General features: G+C 41.7%; 1 protein-coding gene across 2 annotated transcripts in view; it reads right to left on the minus strand.

The window, feature by feature from the left end:
- Nucleotides 1–17,402, minus strand: part of QSER1 (glutamine and serine rich 1) — a 79,101-nt gene extending 61,699 nt beyond the window's left edge. Inside the window, exons 1-2 of one of the 2 annotated variants that reach the window (XM_029957697.1) lie at nucleotides 16,265–16,422; nucleotides 15,469–15,570 (exon numbers count right to left, since the gene is read on the minus strand). The gene's annotated coding sequence lies outside the window, so the exon portion shown is untranslated. Of the gene's footprint in view, nucleotides 1–15,468; nucleotides 15,571–16,264; nucleotides 16,423–17,311 lie in introns of those variants that run through there. The other variant, XM_029957698.1, reaches the window with a different exon arrangement.
- Nucleotides 17,403–17,408: the final 6 nt, after the last annotated feature.

Genomic DNA, 17,408 nt, shown 5'->3' on the forward strand with positions numbered 1-17,408 from the left:
GTCACACTTCATGGATTTAAATCCTGCCTCTGCCACTGACCAGCAGTGTGACCTTGAACAAGTTAACAGCTCTTTGCTTTAGGTTTCTGGTCTGTAAAATGGGCTAAGAGTACCTATTGCACTGGCTGGTGAGAATTAAGTGAGGTAACATAAATATCAGAACAGTGCCTGGCACAGGGTAGGTATTCAATAAATGCTAGTTATCACCAACAGCTAATGTTCAGTTCTCAGCCACCTATTCTTCACTCTCAGAAATCTTAATATCTGGGATTTTACTATTGTCTTCTATACAAATGTCTATTCAAACTCCTATATTAACCTTTCTGGTCTAGACAGCTGAGAACAAAAACTTTATTTTTAAGCAGAGATAATGTCAAGAAGCCAAGGGCGATAAGATGACAACAGTAGCATCACATAGAAATGAAAATTACTGGGCTTCACCCCAGACCTACTGATTCAGAAATTCTGGGCCTGGGCCTAGCAAGTTTCAGCAAGCCCTGGTGGGTGATCTGAAGGACTCTTAAATTGGACAACCACTGATCTAGGAGAAGATCCTATCAGGGAAGGGAATCATCAGACTTGTTTCTGCCTTAGAACATTAGCATGTGCCCTTTCCTCAAATCTTGGAGAAATACTAATTCCTCAGGTAGGATGTTTTCTTGCTTATTTGCTTGTTTGATCTCCCACCCCACCCCAAGAATATAAACTCCACAAGAGTTTATATTTGTTAATCTTAATTGCCTTAATTGCCCAGAACCCCCAATATGCCTAGAAGAGGTGCACGGTGTATTTGCTAACCAAAATGAATGAACATCTCTACTTGTTTTTATTGCATCATCCTTCTTTCAGTCACCAGAAAAAGTCCAGTTATTTCCCTTCTGTTTGCCTTCTAACACATACCCTTTCAACAATCTCAGGCAATTTTATCTTGAATTTCTCTTCATTTCTATACCCCTCTGTAATGGTCAATTTTACGTGTCAGCTGGACTGGGTACCCAAATTAAACATGATTTCTGAGTGTGTAAGACTGTTTTCTGGGTGAGGGGCCCCTGGGTGGCTCAGTCAGTTGAGTGTCCAACTTCAGTTCAGGTCATGATCTCCTGGTTCATGAATTCAAGCCCATCAGGCTCACTGCTGTCAGTCTCTCAGTGTAGAATCTGCTTCAAATCCTCTGTCCGCCTCTCCCTGCCCCTCCCCAACTTGGGCTCTCCCAAAAAATAAATATTAAAAAAAAAGTGTTTCTAGGTGAGATTAACATTTGAATCCATAGACTCAGTAGAGCAGATGGCCTTTCTCAGTGTGGGTGGGAATCATCCAACCCACTGACAGCCTAAATACAATAAAAGGAGGAGGAAGGAGAAATGTGTACCTTTTTTCCAGCCTCACCTGCTTGAGCTGGGACATCTTATCTCACTTCCTCCTGCCCTTGATATGGGATTTACACCATGGGCTTCCCTGGTTCTCTGGCCTTACAGCTCAGACTGAATTATACCATCAGCGATCCTGGGTCTCCAGATCGGAAACAGCAGATCATGAGACTTCTCAGCCTCCATAACTGCATGAGCCAATTCCTTAGGATAAATTGTCATTATATAAATAAATCTCCATTTATATATTTGTGTGTGTTTTCAGTCTATTGGTTCTGTTTCTCTGGAAAACAATTACCAATAAAGATTTTGGTACCAAGAGTGGTTAAAGAGGAAGAGAATTTCAAGGATAAGTTTTCTGAAATGGTTCTGGGGTTTCTGCAATTGGCTATCTAATCTAATTAGAGTGAAAGATGTGAATGACTCTTCCCAGTACTAAAGAGCAATGATAGTCCATGGCATGAACTATTTTATAGAGATATGCAAAATATTTGCACTCGATACTCATCATCCTCCCCTTATAAGCAGCAAGGAGCTAAGTGACTCTGTATATGATATTTTCAAACATTTTTGGGAAATTAATGAATATAATGACATTGGCTGGTTGCTCCTAATGTCACAGGACAAAGTGGTGAAAAGAGGGGATGAGCTCAGTGATTTGAATTCCCAGCTCTAATGCAGGGTAAATAACCTAAGAGCTTCTAGGTGTTCCTGAAGGAGATCCTTACCTCCTATAGGCAGTGGGCTGAAACTGCTGAGAATCCATATAGAACCTCATCCTGTGGCAGATTTACAACACAAGTTGAACTCTCAGCTTCACAGGGTGTCTATTGTTAGTGATGGGAAAGAATTAGATCTTGCAAGTTGGAATGGCAAGGTGTGGGAAGATCTGATGAAGCTGGAGACACTGGGCCTCTAAATTCTTCTGAGTGGAAGAGGTTTCCCCACCTCCAGTAAAAGCATCCTCTCTACCTCTATCTGATGGGATTAACCCTGCACTGCCTGATCAAACTGTAATAAGGGCTCCCCCTGAGGCACTTGCTATATAAGACAATGCTGTTTCTCCTCAGTACCCACCCCTACCACACCTCTCTGTGCTTCTAGACCTATAACTAGACTTCATTCCTAGCTGGCCCCTAAAGGTGAGGTACAATGTGTTAGGTCCAGGATGAAATATGTCATCGTCTAAAAGAACTACTTGGGGGCGCCTGGGTGGCTCAGTCGGTTAAGCCTCCGATTTTGGCTCAGGTCAGATCTCACGTTTGTGGGTTTGAGCCCCGTGTCGGGCTCTGTGCTGACAGCTAGCTCAGAGCCTGGAGCCTGCTTCCGGTTCTGTGTCTCCTTCTCTCTCTCTCTGCCTCTCCCCCTCTCATGCTCTGTCTCTCTCTGTATCAAAAAATAAATAAAACATTAAAAAAAATTAAAAAAAAGAACTACTTGGATTTTTATTTTATACAGACAAATCTGAGGACCATGTATGGGAATGGGTGTATGTGTGTGTGTATCTAATGGTGGAAGAAACATGGTTTGATCAGGCCAAATTTATTGACATGGGCTCACTGAGCAAAGATTCTGCATTTAATGCTGCAGCTTAGGGAGCTTAAAAAGGTTCTTAGCAGTTTGGCTGGTTAGTTGAAAAATGGACTAAAAGGTAAGCCACCTTGAGCAAACTGGAAAAGCCCACATGCCTTAGTTTAATGTAGAAGAAGGGATTCAAATGCTTATGGAGATTAGAATGTTCCAGTAGATTTGTCAAGACCTACTTCCCCACATTGGAAAGGTCCAGAAGACATAACCTTTCACCAATACTATGAGGAATACATTTGTGAAGGAAATCATGGCATCCATGGAGAGCTCTGTAACCACCCATCTCTGTGGGCCAAACCTCACTGTAGAAACTGTAGTCAATTAATTGGAAAACCTAAATACAATGGGTATTAGACTCCAGAGTGACAGGGGTCAAGAGTCAATTAACCACCAAAGGCAAAGTGGACAAGGGTACTGTAATGGACAGCAGACTCAAAGCAGCAATCAGAAGAGTCTAAATGACTTAGACCTATGATGTTGATAATGTTGTTCCTTGAAAGTGAAACAGAGAGGAAGCCTACCAAATTCTTAATCTACATAAGCACAATATTTCTCAGTCAAATGAATAAAAGCCTAATTCAAATAATTTAAAAAGCCCTTAAGTCAATTTCCAGACTTGAACCAGACTCAGAAATGTTTTTTAATTTTTTTTAATTTTTATTTATTTTGAGAGAGAGAGAGAGAGAGAGAGAGAGAATGTATGCACAAGTGGAGGAGTGGCACAGAGAGGGAAAGAGAAATACCAAACAGGATCTTCATTGCCAGTACAGAGCCCCACGTGGGGCTCGATCTCACAAACCACAAGATCATGACCTGAAATGAAACCAAGAGTCAGATGCTTAACCAACTGAGTTAGCAGGTTAACTGAGCCAGCCAGGCACCCCAGACTCAGAACTCTTTGAATAAAGAGGAGGCCAAGTCCCCAGGAGGGAGGACCACAGTACATTACTGAAAATGTATACTGCTAATCTTTCTCCCAGCCTTCTCCAAAGGGATCTATATATGTATTGCCTTATACCAGGGTAACTGTATACTGGAGAAAAGGAAATAATGTTAGACCTTTCAGGAACCACTGGATGTGGGCTATAATCTGACACTAATTCCAGGAGACCTAAAACATCATTGTACCCCACTAGTTGAGAGTAGGGGCTTATGGAGGTCAGGTTCCTGTTCATCTTATGTGGCTCTAATGGGTAACTGAGCCCATTCTATGGTTATTTTCCATAGAACTGAGGTTGAGAATGCATCATTGGAATGCATACTTAGCAGCTCAAGGAATCCCCACACTGATTCCCTGATCTGTGGAGTGAGGGTGATTCTGGAGGATAAGGCCTAGTGGACACCATTAGAACTGCCTCTACCTCAAAAAATATTAAACTAAAAGCAATCCTAAATCCTCAGAGGGGCTTCAGGGATTGGTGTCACCATCAAGGATTTGAATGATGCAGGGGTGGTGATTTCCACCATATCTCCACTCATATGTATCTGGCCTATACAGAAGGTTGATGGGTCTTGGAAAATGACAGCAGATTACTATGTTTAACCAGGTGATGAATCCAACTGTAGCTTCTGTACCAGTGGTTCCATTGCTTAAACAAATTATTACATATTCCCTAGTGGCTAATATGCAGCTATAGATCTGACAAATTCCTTTTTCTCCCTACCTGTCCATAAGCTGTTTGCTTTCAGCTGGTAAGGCCAGCAATACACCTTTAAATGTCTTACCTCAGGATTATATTGATTCTGTAGCTCTATGTCGTAATTTAGTCTGCACAGATCTTGATCATTTACGTTGATATTATGGTGATTGGACATTGGAAAAAGATGTAGCAAATACTCTAGATTTACTGGTAGGACATTTACAGGCCACTGTGTGAGAAATATATCAAGCTAAAATTCAGAGGTATTTTACTTCAGTGAAATTCTAGGGGTCCAGTGGTATGGGATATGTTGAAATATACTTACTAAGGTGAAGGACAGGTTTTTTGTCTCTGGCTTTCATACAACCAGGAAGGATGCACAAGATACACCTAGTGGGACTTGGAGGCAACATATTCCTTACTTGGGTATGTGTTATTCTGGCCCATTTACTGGGTGACCCAAAAAATAGTTTTGAGTGACAAGAAAGGCTGTGTAACAGGCCCAGGCTGCTGTGCAAGCTATTCTGCTACTTGGGCCATATGATCCAACAGATCCATTGGTTCTTGAAGTGTAACGGACAGGGATGCTGCTTAGAGCTTTTGGCAGGCCCTTCTAGGTGAGTTACAACCATAGACCTTTAGGATTTGGAGCAAGGCCCTGCTATCATCTACAGATAACTACTCTCTTTTTGAAAAATTGCTCTTGACCTGTTACTGAGCCTCAATAGAAACTGAACGTCTCACCATGGGCTCCTAAGTTACCACGGGACCCAAGATAGCTATCATAAACTGGGTGTTATCTGATCCACCAAGCCATAAAGGTGGACATGCACAGCAATACTCTTATCATCAAATGGAAATGGTACATAGCAGATCAGGCCCAATCAGGCCCTGAAGGCACAGGTTACATTAAGAAGTGGCCCAGGCTCCTGGGTGGCTTAGTCAGTTAAACGTCCGACTTCAGCTCAGGTCTTGATCTCATAGTCTGTCAGTCTTAGCCCCATGTCGGGCTTTGTGCTGACAGTTCAGAACCTGGAGCCTGCTTTGGATTCTGTCTCCCTTTCTCTTTGCCCCTCTCCCACTTGTGCTCTCTCTGTCTCTCTGTCTCAAAAAAAAAAAATTATCAAAAATTAGGGGAAAAAAAAGGTGGCACCTGGCTGGCTCAGTCAGCAGAGCATGTGACTCTTGATCTTGGGGTTGGTTGTAGGTTCAAGTCCCACCTTGGGTGTAGAGATTACTTAAAAATAAAACCTTAAAAAAAAAAAAAAGAAGTGGCCAAAATGCCCATGGTCCCCATTCCTGCTATGCTTTTCTCTCCCAGCCTATATACCCTTACAATCCTTAGGAGAGGAGAGAGAGGAGAAGCCTTAGGCCTGCTTTTCCTATCTGTAAGATATGTAAGCACTACCTAAAGGAGACAGCTGCAGCCCTGGGATATCTCTGAAGAACAGTGGCCTGGACATCCATTATCCTTGAAGAGAAATGGCTAGAAGAGCAATTATATACTGATTCAGGTGCTATAGCTACTGGTTTGGCTGGATGGCCAAGGACTTGGAAGAAATGTAACTGGAAAATTGGTGACAAAGAAAAGTATACGGATACACATCTGAGTGGGCAAAAAAAATCAAAGATTTGTTTTCTCTGTGAGTGCTTTCCAAAAGGTGATCTTAGCAGAAGAGGATTTTAATCATTAGGTGCATAGAATGACCTGGTCTGTGGATTTTAGAGAGCATCCTTCACCAGCTACCCTGGGCTAATGAAGAAAGTGGCCATGGTGGCAGGGATGGATGTTATGCGTGGGCTCAGCACATGCACTTCCACATGTTAAGACTGACGTGGCTATGGCCACTGCTGAGTGCCCTATCCACGAGCAGCAGATACCAACACTGAGCCTTTGATATGGCACCATTCCCCCAAGGTGATCAGCTACTAGTGACAGGTTGATTACACTGAACAGCTTTCATCATGGAAGGAGCAACACTTTGTTGTTGCTTGAATAGATACTTATTTTGGATGTGGATTTCTGCCCAAACCATCATCTGTGGACTTATGGAATGCCAATGCCTTATCCACTATTATGGTATTCCAACCCAGCATTGCTTCTGATGAAGGGAATAATTCACTTCACAGCAAAAGAAGTGCAACAGTCAGCCCATTCTTATGGAATTCATAGTTTTACCATGTTCCCCATCATCCTGAAGCATCTGGCTTGGCAGTAGGTGGTACGGCCTCTTGAAGACTATTTAAGTAATAGCCAAGTGGCAATACCTTGAGGACTGGGGTAAGGTTCTCTAGAAACCTGTATATGCTCTGAGTCAGCATCCTGTTGCCTCGTCTTGCTTTCTGATACCTAGAATTCATGGGCCTAGGATTCAAGGGGTAGAATGGGACTGTCACCACACATTAACTCATTAACATCCTTAGTGAACCACTAGGTGAAACTCCCTATTTCAGTGGGGATGCTCCACTAGCCTGGAGGTCAGCAGGAAAAATGCTTCATGAGGAGACACAACAATGATTCTACTGGATCAGAAATTAAGGCTGCCACTTAGCCACTTTGGGCTCCTCATGCCTCTGAACCAAGATACAAAGAAAGGGGCTACAGTTTTGGATGGAGTGAATGATCCCCATCCCCTACCAAGGGGAAGTTGAAATACTCTGCAATGCAAGCAATGATGAGAATGTCTGGAATATAGGAGGTCCCTTAAGGTGATGCTCAAGTTATTACCATGCCCTGTGATTAAAGTCAATAGAAAATTAAAACAACTAAATTCAAAGAGGCCTCATAACGGTACAGACCCTTTAGAAATGAAGGTTGGGTCACCCCACCAGGTAAAGAACCACCAGCAGCTAAGATACCTGCTGAAGGCAAACAGAATGGACAGCAGAAGCGGAAGCGGAAGCTATAATACCGGCTATGAGCATGTAACCAGCTAAAGAAACAGGACTATAATTGTCATGAGTATTTCCTCCTTATCTTGCTTATGTTTTTGTGTCTATGTATATTTGTTTTCTTTCCTCTTATTTCCTTATCATGTGACATAACGTACTGATTTTTATCACAGTACTTAAGTATTATTAATTTTACATCATAGTATTTAAGTTATAGGGTATCAAGGAGAAGAGTAAACATCACCCAAGGACTTAATCTGCTCTCCTGGGGAAGGGATTGGCAGGTTTTTATTTGTACACAGGATAGTTGTATCCTGCTAGAGAAATTATGATCTTATCGTTATCTTTATTTGAAGATTAAGTACAGATTAAATAGATGCCTATAGGTATAAAATTGACAAGGTCACCATAGGGTACCCAAATTAAGCATGTTTCTGCTTCCTTTTCCCCAGAAAGAGACTGCCCCCTGCCCTCTGCCTCACTGTTTGCTGGGACATCTCATCTCATTTTCTCCAGCCCTCACACTGGCATTTATCTCATGGGCTCCCTTCGTTCTCAAGCCTTAGAACTCAGATTGAATCACACGACAGGCCTTCTTTGTCTCCTGACTGCAAAGAACACAGCATGGAACAAAGCATAGCCTCCATAATTGTGTGAACCAATTCCTCATAATAATTCATACATGGATAGATGTCACAATTATCATATATCATACATATACTCCATCCACATCCATAACAAATCATATATTTCTCTGGAGAACTTAACTAATTCAACCTCCCTCCTCTCTGGTCTGATGAATTGCCTCTCATTTGGTGTCCTGTGCTCTACCTATGCCAGTTTTTTTTTAATTTCTTTTTGATGTTTATTTACTTTTGAGAGAGAGAGTGAGCAAGCTGTAGAGGGACAGAGAGAGAGAGAGAGAGAGAGAGAGAGAGACACAGAATCTGAAGCAGGCTCTAGACTCTGAGCTGTCACATCTCAGAGCCCAACACGGGGCTTGAACCCACAAGCTGTGTGTGAGATCATGACCTGAGCTGAAGTCAAATGCTTAACCAACTGAGCCACCTACGTGCCCCTACCTATGCCAATTAAAAAAAATTATTTTAGAGAGAGAGCAAGTGAGTGGGGGAGAGGGCAGAGGGAAAGAAAGAGAGAATCCCAAGCAGGCTCCATGCTCAACACGGAGCCCAACAGAGGGCTTGATCTCACAACCCTGGGATCATGACCTGAGCCAATATCAAGAGTTGGATGCTCAACTGATTGAGTCACCCAGGTGCTCCTACCTCTGCCAATTCTAATGCATTATGCACTTAACTGCCAAAATAATCTTATTACAACACTTATATGCTCATATCATCATCCTCCTCCTAAAAAACCTTTCAAAGCTTCCTACTGAGATGTATAGACTATATTCCGTGGCCTGTCATCAAAGCTCTCTAAATCTAGCACTAATACACTGTGGTAGAGTGTTACTCTGCTGACCTCCCCCAATGAAACACACCTTTATACAGTCTCTCTCCCATAACTCTGCACTGGGCCCAGAACGGCTTTGACCAGAAGTCATGCTATGCCAGTTTAAGGATCAGCCCTTACCTGGTCTAGCAGATTCCACTTCCTCCCTCTTTTTTTTTATCTTTAATGTTTTTATTTATATTTGAGAGACAGAGCACAAGCGGGGTAGGGGCAAAGAGCGAGGGAGACACAGAACCTGAAGCAGGCTCCAGGTTCTAAGCTGACAGCACGAGCCTTACACAGGGCTCAAACCCACGAGCAGTGAGATCATGATCTGAGCTGAAGTCAGGCACTTTACCAACTGAACCACCCAGGCACCCCCACTTCACACTAATATTCCCTTATCCCATTCATGCAACTTTACCAATAATTCAGGTCAGCTATATGTAATATACCTGACAAATGCTTCCATGATCCCCTTGAACTTCATATAATATTTCCTTCTAAGCCCCCAAAGCATTTGGGTAACACTTAAAAAGAAACAAATATTCTGCTTAATAGTACGGGGTTTCAATTCATTTGCTGAATGTTTAGTAGACACTTAACAATGTGCCTGCCATACATTGTCCTAAGTGCTGACAATAAAGCTAATACTCTATATACTTCTGAATGTGGATACCATTTTAAACACTTTCCTGAGTTATTTCATTTAATTCTCAAAAACTATAGAAAGTATGCTCATTTTGGGGCGCCTGTGTGGCTCAGTTGGTTCAGCATCCAACATGGGCTCGGGTCATGATCTCGTGGTTCGTGGGCTCAAGTACCCTCTCGGCCTCTGTGCTGACAGCTCAGAGCCTAGAGTCTGCTTCAAATTCTGTGTCTTCCTTTCTCTCTGCCCCTCACCCGCTCATGCTCGCTCACACTTGCTCTCTCTGTATCTCGTGTGTGCAAAAAAATAAATAAACTTAAAAAAAAAAAGAAAATATGTTCATTTTATACAAGGAACTCCAGCCCACTGAGATTAAGAAACTTATTTAAGATCATAGTGCAAGTGGAGTCAAAATATAATCCCCAAAATTCTGACTTCAGAATTTATGCTATCAACCACTACTCTAACCTGTCTTCTACAGAGGTGAACAAGACAGACAAGATCCCTGTCCTCATGGAACATGCATTCTATTAGTGGTAGAGGGAGGATGAGGAAAGGGTAGTAACAAATGATACATATAAATCTACAAAATTACTTCAGACAGTGATGATGCTATGAAGAAAATAAACTCTATGGTATGATGCAATAATGAGAGGTTACTTTAAATAGTGCAGCCAGAGAAGGCCTTTATGAGGCAGTAACATCTGGGAGAAGACCTAGATGCCCAGAAGTGGTAAAGCAAAGTCCTGTGAAAAGAATGTCAGATAAAGAGAACAGCCAGTGTAAAATTCCTAGGACACAAACCATGTTTCAGGAACAAACATAAAGCCAGCGTAGCTGAAGGATGGTAGAGGGAGTAGAATAATGAGGTTGGAGAATCAGCTGAGGCTCAGATCACACAGGGCCTTGTAGGCCATGAAAGGACTTTGGATTTTCCTCTAAGTAACAATGGAAGGTTTTAAGCAGGGTAATGACATTACCTGATTTATATTTTGCAATGTTAATTGGCTGTTGCACGTTTAATAAACTCTAGAAGGGCTGAAGTGGAAGCAAGGAAAGCAATAGGAGGAACTGCAATAGTCCTGTGGGAAATTATGGATATGGAGATCATACCAACAGGATTTACCGAGGGAATGAATGGGGGGTGGGGGGGAAGAAATGAAACACAGATGGCTCCAGTCTTTGGGCCAGCACTACTAAGCAAGTGATATTTACTGAGGTTGGGGAAGGTTAAAGGAGGACCAGGTTGGGGGATTAGGGTGATATAACCCTGTTTTGGACATACTATGTTTGAAACGCCTACTCAATACCCAAGTGAAGATGATGGGGAGGCAGCTAACTAGATAAGAATATAGAAATATATATTTGAAGGTTAAATGATATACATGGCAACTTCATCTAGGGTAAATGAGGAGAGAAGGAGAAAGGATGGAACTCCAAGCCCCTGGGCACTTCAATATTTAGAAGCCAAGGAGAGAGGCAGCAAGTGATATTATCCTATTTCCTTTCTGGATCACAAACAAGTTCTTTGTAAGGCAGGGCAGTGTCCTTTTCATTCTTCTGGTAGCCTATAGAACTCAGCTCAGTAACAGAAACTCAAAGATGCTCAATACATTCTAATGAATGAATGAATGAATGATTTCTCAAATTTTCACTGAAGAAATATATAATACTTGGGATAAAGGCAACAGTGTCTAGTGTACTATGGGCACTCAAATATTTGTTTAATGAATGAAAAAAAGAAACTTGGACTAAGTTTTGCTAGGTACATACATTTTAATATTCATTGTTCCAGACAGCATACCAAGGAAAGGTAGAAAGCAAGCCACAGCCTACATCCTCCCTTCTAACCAGTGATAATCACAAACGTCCTAAGCCCTTCATCTTGGTTCCTATTACAGGATCAAGCAGTAGAAGCTGCAGCAGGAAGAAAAGGGCTTCCAATTCCCACATTAACTCAAGAGTTCAGGCTTTTGTGCCATAAATATGTATTAAGCACCACCTATATGCCAGACACTAAAGTAAGTACTAGATATAAGCAGTATGCAAAACAGTGTCCCTCAAAGAACTTCCTTTCTCAACAGGAAGGTATCTATTACATAAATAGCATATAGGTATGTGACCATATTTCTAAGAATTATGTTAAAGTACAGTAAAATGTACTATGAAAACATATATATCATTGCACAAAACAACAGGACAAATGTTGAAACACAGTGGATTTCTGACATAAATACCTTAAAGAGTATAGGGAAAAAAGTGGGGAAAGGGTGAGTTTTCTAAATGGAGGTAACAGCATGTATGAAAGTTTTAAGGTAGGAAGGAATTTAGAATGGCCCAAGGCATTTAAAATGGGCCAGTCAATGCAGGACCATATATATCATTTTATAAATTTTTAAAACTTGAGGGGCGCCTGGGTGGCTCAGTTGGTTGAGTGTCTGACTTCAGCTCAGGTCATGATCTCACGGTTCCTGGGTCCGAGCACTGCATCTGGTTCTATGTTGACAGCTCAGAGCCTGGAGCCCACTTCCGATTCTGTGTCTCCCTCTCTCTCTGCCCCTCCCCTGTGCACACTCTGTCTCTCTCTCTCTCTCAAAAATAAATAAACATTAAAAAAAAAAGCAATAAAACTTGATCCTAAGATGCAGGAGTAGCCATGGAAAGGTTTTATAAAGCAAAGAAACATGATCAAATTGGTAAATTTATGTTTTAAAAAAATCAGTCTGAATTCTGTAAGAGCTAACTGAAGGAAGAAAAGGCTCAAGATTATTTAGTTTGGAGCAGACTGCAGTTAGTGTGAAAAATAATGGTGGATGGATCAGGGTGGAGCAGCAGAAGGGAAAGAAGTAGAAAGAAGTAGACAATTTCAAGATATATTTAAGAGATTAAAAAAAAAAACAGTAGGGATTGATGATTGAGCACACACAACTCCCAGGTTGACTTGGGCAATGAGATGGACAAAAGTGACTTCCTGAGACAGGCCTCTTTAGAGAAGCAGAAGTGGAATAGGTGGGGAAATCATGAGTTCATGCCCAAATGGTCATTATATACCCAAGAAAAAGCTCAGAGAGGTAGCTGGTTATGTGATTAGGTGATCAGAACAGGTTTGGGCCTTAGACATACACATAGGCATCTCCAGAGATGGTACTTAAAGTCATAGACATCGGGCGCGTTGGTGGCTAAGCCAACTAGTTAGGCATCTGATTGTCGTTTCAGCTCAGGTCATAATCTCACGGTTTGTGGAGCTGAGCCCTGCTTTGGATTCTCTTTCTCTCTCAAAAATAAACTTTAAAAAAAGTCATAGCATGGAATTATCCTCAGGAGAAAGCATAAGAAATCGTATCAGTTCAAAGTCCTGAGAAAGCGACATGTAAAGATCAGAAGAGGAAGAATTGGTGAAGAACAGGGAAAGCAGTGGGATAGAAAGGTGACAGAAAACCAGCAAAGTACAGCGCTATAAAAGTAAATGGAAGCATGCTTCAGGGCGCCTAGTTGGCTCAGGCAGTTGCGCATCCAACTGCAGCTCAGGTCATGATCTCACTGTCCATGGGTTCAAGCCCTGCATTGCTTTGTACTGACAGCTCAGAGCCTGGAGCCTGCTTCAGATTCTGTGTCTCCCTCTCTCTCTGCCCCTCCCCTCCCTGCTCGCACTGTCTCTATCAAAAATAAACATTAAAAAAATAATAAAATAAAAATGTTTTAAAAAGCACATTTTCCTTGGGGGAAAAAAGGTCAACAGTGACATGAACCCCAAAATAAGAAAGAATACTAATGATGGTAGGTTTCTAGGCCAACCATAAAAGCTCATTTAACCCATAACATAGGCAGATTACATTGTTAGACTATCTTGCATTCAAGTAGTGCAGTATAGTAATTAAACATGTGGGCTCCAGATCCACAATGCCCAGGTTTAAATCCCAGCTCCCCTACTTACTAGCTAAGTGGCTATAAATATATTACACTTAATTATATTTTGACTTAGTTATATTTAATGTCTCTATGCCTTAGTTTCCTCATTCATAAATGGTAAAAATAATATCTACCTCAAAGGAGTGTTAAGATTTAAAAAAATTTTTTTTAATGTTTTATTTATTTATGAGACAGAGCATGAGCGGGGAGGGGAAGAGAGAGAGGGAGACACAAAATCAGAAGCAGGCTCCAGGCTCTGAGCTGTCAGTACAGAGCCCAATGCGGGGCTCAAACCCACAAACGTGAGACCATGACCTGAGCCGAAGTGGGAGGCTTAACCAACTGAGCCACCCAGGCGCCCCAAGGAGTGTTAAGATTAAGTGTGTGTGCATATGCATCACTTAAAACAGTTAACTAGGAACAAATTAGCTCAGTAAATATATCTATTAATATTTACAACATTGTCTCTATCAGAAAATACTTTCTGAACAACAAAAGTTTGAAATAAGCTTTCACTAATTTGCGATTGTCTCTACTCAAAAATTGTGATCTTACGAGGTCTTTTTCCAAAAGCCTTGAAAGAAACTCTGTATTTAAAACTTACCCAAAGACCTCAAGATAGCAGCTGACCAGTTTTAGACTAGCTAGCTAATTATTTTTCTGTTTCTTGGAGGGGTACCTATCCCTACTCATTATACATTCATACTCTAATCAGAAAGAACTTATATATTAGGAAGCTTTAAAAACTGGTGGCAAAAACATAGACTGTTTCAAGTGACCAAGTTACAAAAAGATATAAACCTACTTTGATTAAAGCATTTTTTATTTAGTCACTTTCTGGTACATACTCAAATACAAACACATCTATCATCACCATAACGAAAACAGCCTCTCAATGTTCCATACAAGATATAAGAAGAGAAAGGCAGCAGGCCTGAATTTTCCTGATGATCTTCTTATTTCCAAAAGTATGCAAAGGTATTAATAGTATCTAAGACAGCCCCACAAAAAATACTATTTCCAAATGTATGATGATAGGCAAAAGATATGCTCTTTCAGTCCCTAAAACTAACCAAGAAAAGCACACACAAAAAACGGAGATTTATGAGACCAATTTTTGTCCCTGAATTTCCCATTTACTTCGCAAATATTTCAGGCATATTCAGAAATATTTAGAAAACTCTCTATACACCCTAAGGTAAAAGGCTGGAGTTCCCCATTAGCTCTATATTTTTTAACTGTTAAAACGAGAAATACCTCATATCTGATGGAGCTGTTATACCAAAAAGTATTATTTCAAAGTAATGCAGAATTGTTTACCATGTTCTTTCCCATCAACTGATGAAAATGCTCCATTTCAGGACTAAGCAAAGATACAAAGTAGGATGTTAAATCCCATGTCAGTAACAACTGAATGTCATTACCATCTGTTCGCTTCTGAATAGGTTACTGGAAACAAGGTGATAGACTAATTCTTTATGGATAAGTATCCATATCATATCATCACACTAGTACTCATTTGCACCTTCAAGAAGAAACTGCCACAAAGGGGAACAAAAACATTCAACTGATATATGAATTATAAAAAAGCTTTTTATAATGTTATAAGAATATGAATAGGCTTCTAAAAATGCAGAATACCTAAAAACTTACAGGCCATATTTCAGATTCAGTATTTTCTATATAAGTGAAATGAAAGAGGACATTGCACAATTTGAAGAATAAAATGAGGTACAATTAAGAAGTGTGCGTAGCCCTGTACAGATGGCCTGATCTGAACACAAGATGTTAACAAAGCAAGTTGGTGGGGGAGGGGGAAAGCCTGCATTTGCTATGCTAAAATTTAGTTGACTCCACCCCCAAAATACATATTTTTAAAGGGGGGTGCTTAGCATTTAAGAATCAATAACTTCCAACAAACAGAAAATCAATCTATTTTAGATTATGTGTCCCAAATGAATCTACTTACTGTTTTCAAATGTGTTTGGGAAGTCATTCTTTGTTACTTTGATAAATAACATTTGGAAAATATGACAAGTAGATTTTAGTTTCTTGCCTCAGAAGTATTCTGCTAAAAGAAATAACAGAAATAACTAGGTAGAAATTGTTCCATTTACCTAATAAAACACTTTCCATTTAAAACATAAAAAATGCTACACAAATACCTATCATTACTGTTCACTGAAGGGAAAGTAATATTAATTTGTAAATTATCATACTCATTGCAAAAGCTACTTGAAAAACGATAGTCAAATTAGCATTTTAAAAAATTAATGGGAAAAGAGCCAAACATCTTTCATAAAACTCCTTGCAATGTCTTAATTGTATATAATACAAGGTTATGACTATTTCTGAAAAGTTGCAGCAATTATTTAGCTCCAAATTGGCACATCACATTATTATTCTTTTTTAAATCCCAGCTCTTTTAAACAAAGGACCTAAATCCTTCTAAGAAAGCTTATTTCCCTTTTCTTGAACCAAATTTTTCTCACTCTCTCACAATCATATTGTAGTATTTAAGACAAAAGACCAGCTACTCTTCACACATTATTTTCCAAATCGTGAACGTGGAACTTTCATAAAAACAAAGAGTAACCTAGAACATTGAAATATATAAAGTAAAAAAAGTTCACTTCTGTTGTGGCTGACAATAGTGAAGAAATTTGATGAGATCATAAAGCCACGAAGCTTCCTGTTGGTAGCCGAGGATGAAGTCATTAGCAACCCAGGATTCCCTGGTCCTTGTAATCAGAAGCTGCACCTACCAGATTCTGCATTGTTCGGCAGAGGTGGCTTTAAAACACCCCGCTCTCGAATCGTCCAAAGTAGACCACGCCTTCCAGTTAACATTCAAATGGACCATCTCACAGTGTGGCACTACTACACATTTCCCGCGAGCTTAAATATCTAGTAAGAGCCAACATTTTAGATTCTCTTGGTCATGATGGAGCGAAGACGAATTCTTGAACCTCGCGCTACATAATGAACCAGGGTTTCAGAAGCCGAGATGGAGAACCATGCTTCTGTTCTTCAACCTTTATGGCCTTCGCTGACCCCCCCGCTCCAATTTCTTCCCAACTCTTAGTCATCCCAAGATACAGAAGGCAAAAACGATCCCTTATTTCCTGCTGTTGTTACAAGGGGAGGAAACCCAACAGTAACTTTGAACGCGTGGAAGAGAAACAGCTTAATCTTGGCCACCACTGCAAACATATGTCACCCAGCCTCTTCGCAGCTTTCGCGCCCCTCCAGGCCCCCTCCCGGGTCCCACGCCCCAGGGGTTCTCCAGTCCAGCTCTCCCGGGTCCCCCAATGTCAGGGACACAGCTAGGCGCCTCTTCCTTTCGCGCCTCCCCCCCCCTCTCACATTGCCGGGGTCCCCAACCACATTGTCCGTTTCAATACAATGGAATGTCACTGCCCGGAACTCCTTAGAGCCCCCCCCTCAATCCCCCGGAGCCAGTCCCGGTCTCCCTAATCACCGAGTTCAGGCACGAACCTAAACTTCACCATGTGAGAGATCCCAAGACCCTCGAGGTGACGGAGACCTACGACTCCCGCCCAGCCCTCCCTTTTACTCATAGTCCCCGAGGAGCCCCAGGCGCGAATCCTGCCCTGGGCGCCACCACCCACCCCAAGACCACCTCCTAAGAGTCCTCAACAGCTTCACCCGACGCTGGCATGGGGGAGGAGAAGAGTGGAAGGCTCCCCGCCCGGCCCGGAGCCCTGGGCGGCGCTGCACAGGGGCGAAGGCCCCAAACGCATCCCCGGCCTTTCCTGGCCCACGACGACCCCGCCGCCCACCCTCCCTACCTGGCCTTGAGGCTAGGGCTGCTGCCGCTGCTGCAGCTGCTGCTGGCGGCCGCGGCGGCCGCGGCTCGGGGTTCGTAGGCCCAGGCGGGGGCGGAGG

This window comes from Suricata suricatta, chromosome 11 (assembly GCF_006229205.1).
Source record: "Suricata suricatta isolate VVHF042 chromosome 11, meerkat_22Aug2017_6uvM2_HiC, whole genome shotgun sequence".
Classification (NCBI taxonomy): domain Eukaryota; kingdom Metazoa; phylum Chordata; class Mammalia; order Carnivora; family Herpestidae; genus Suricata; species Suricata suricatta.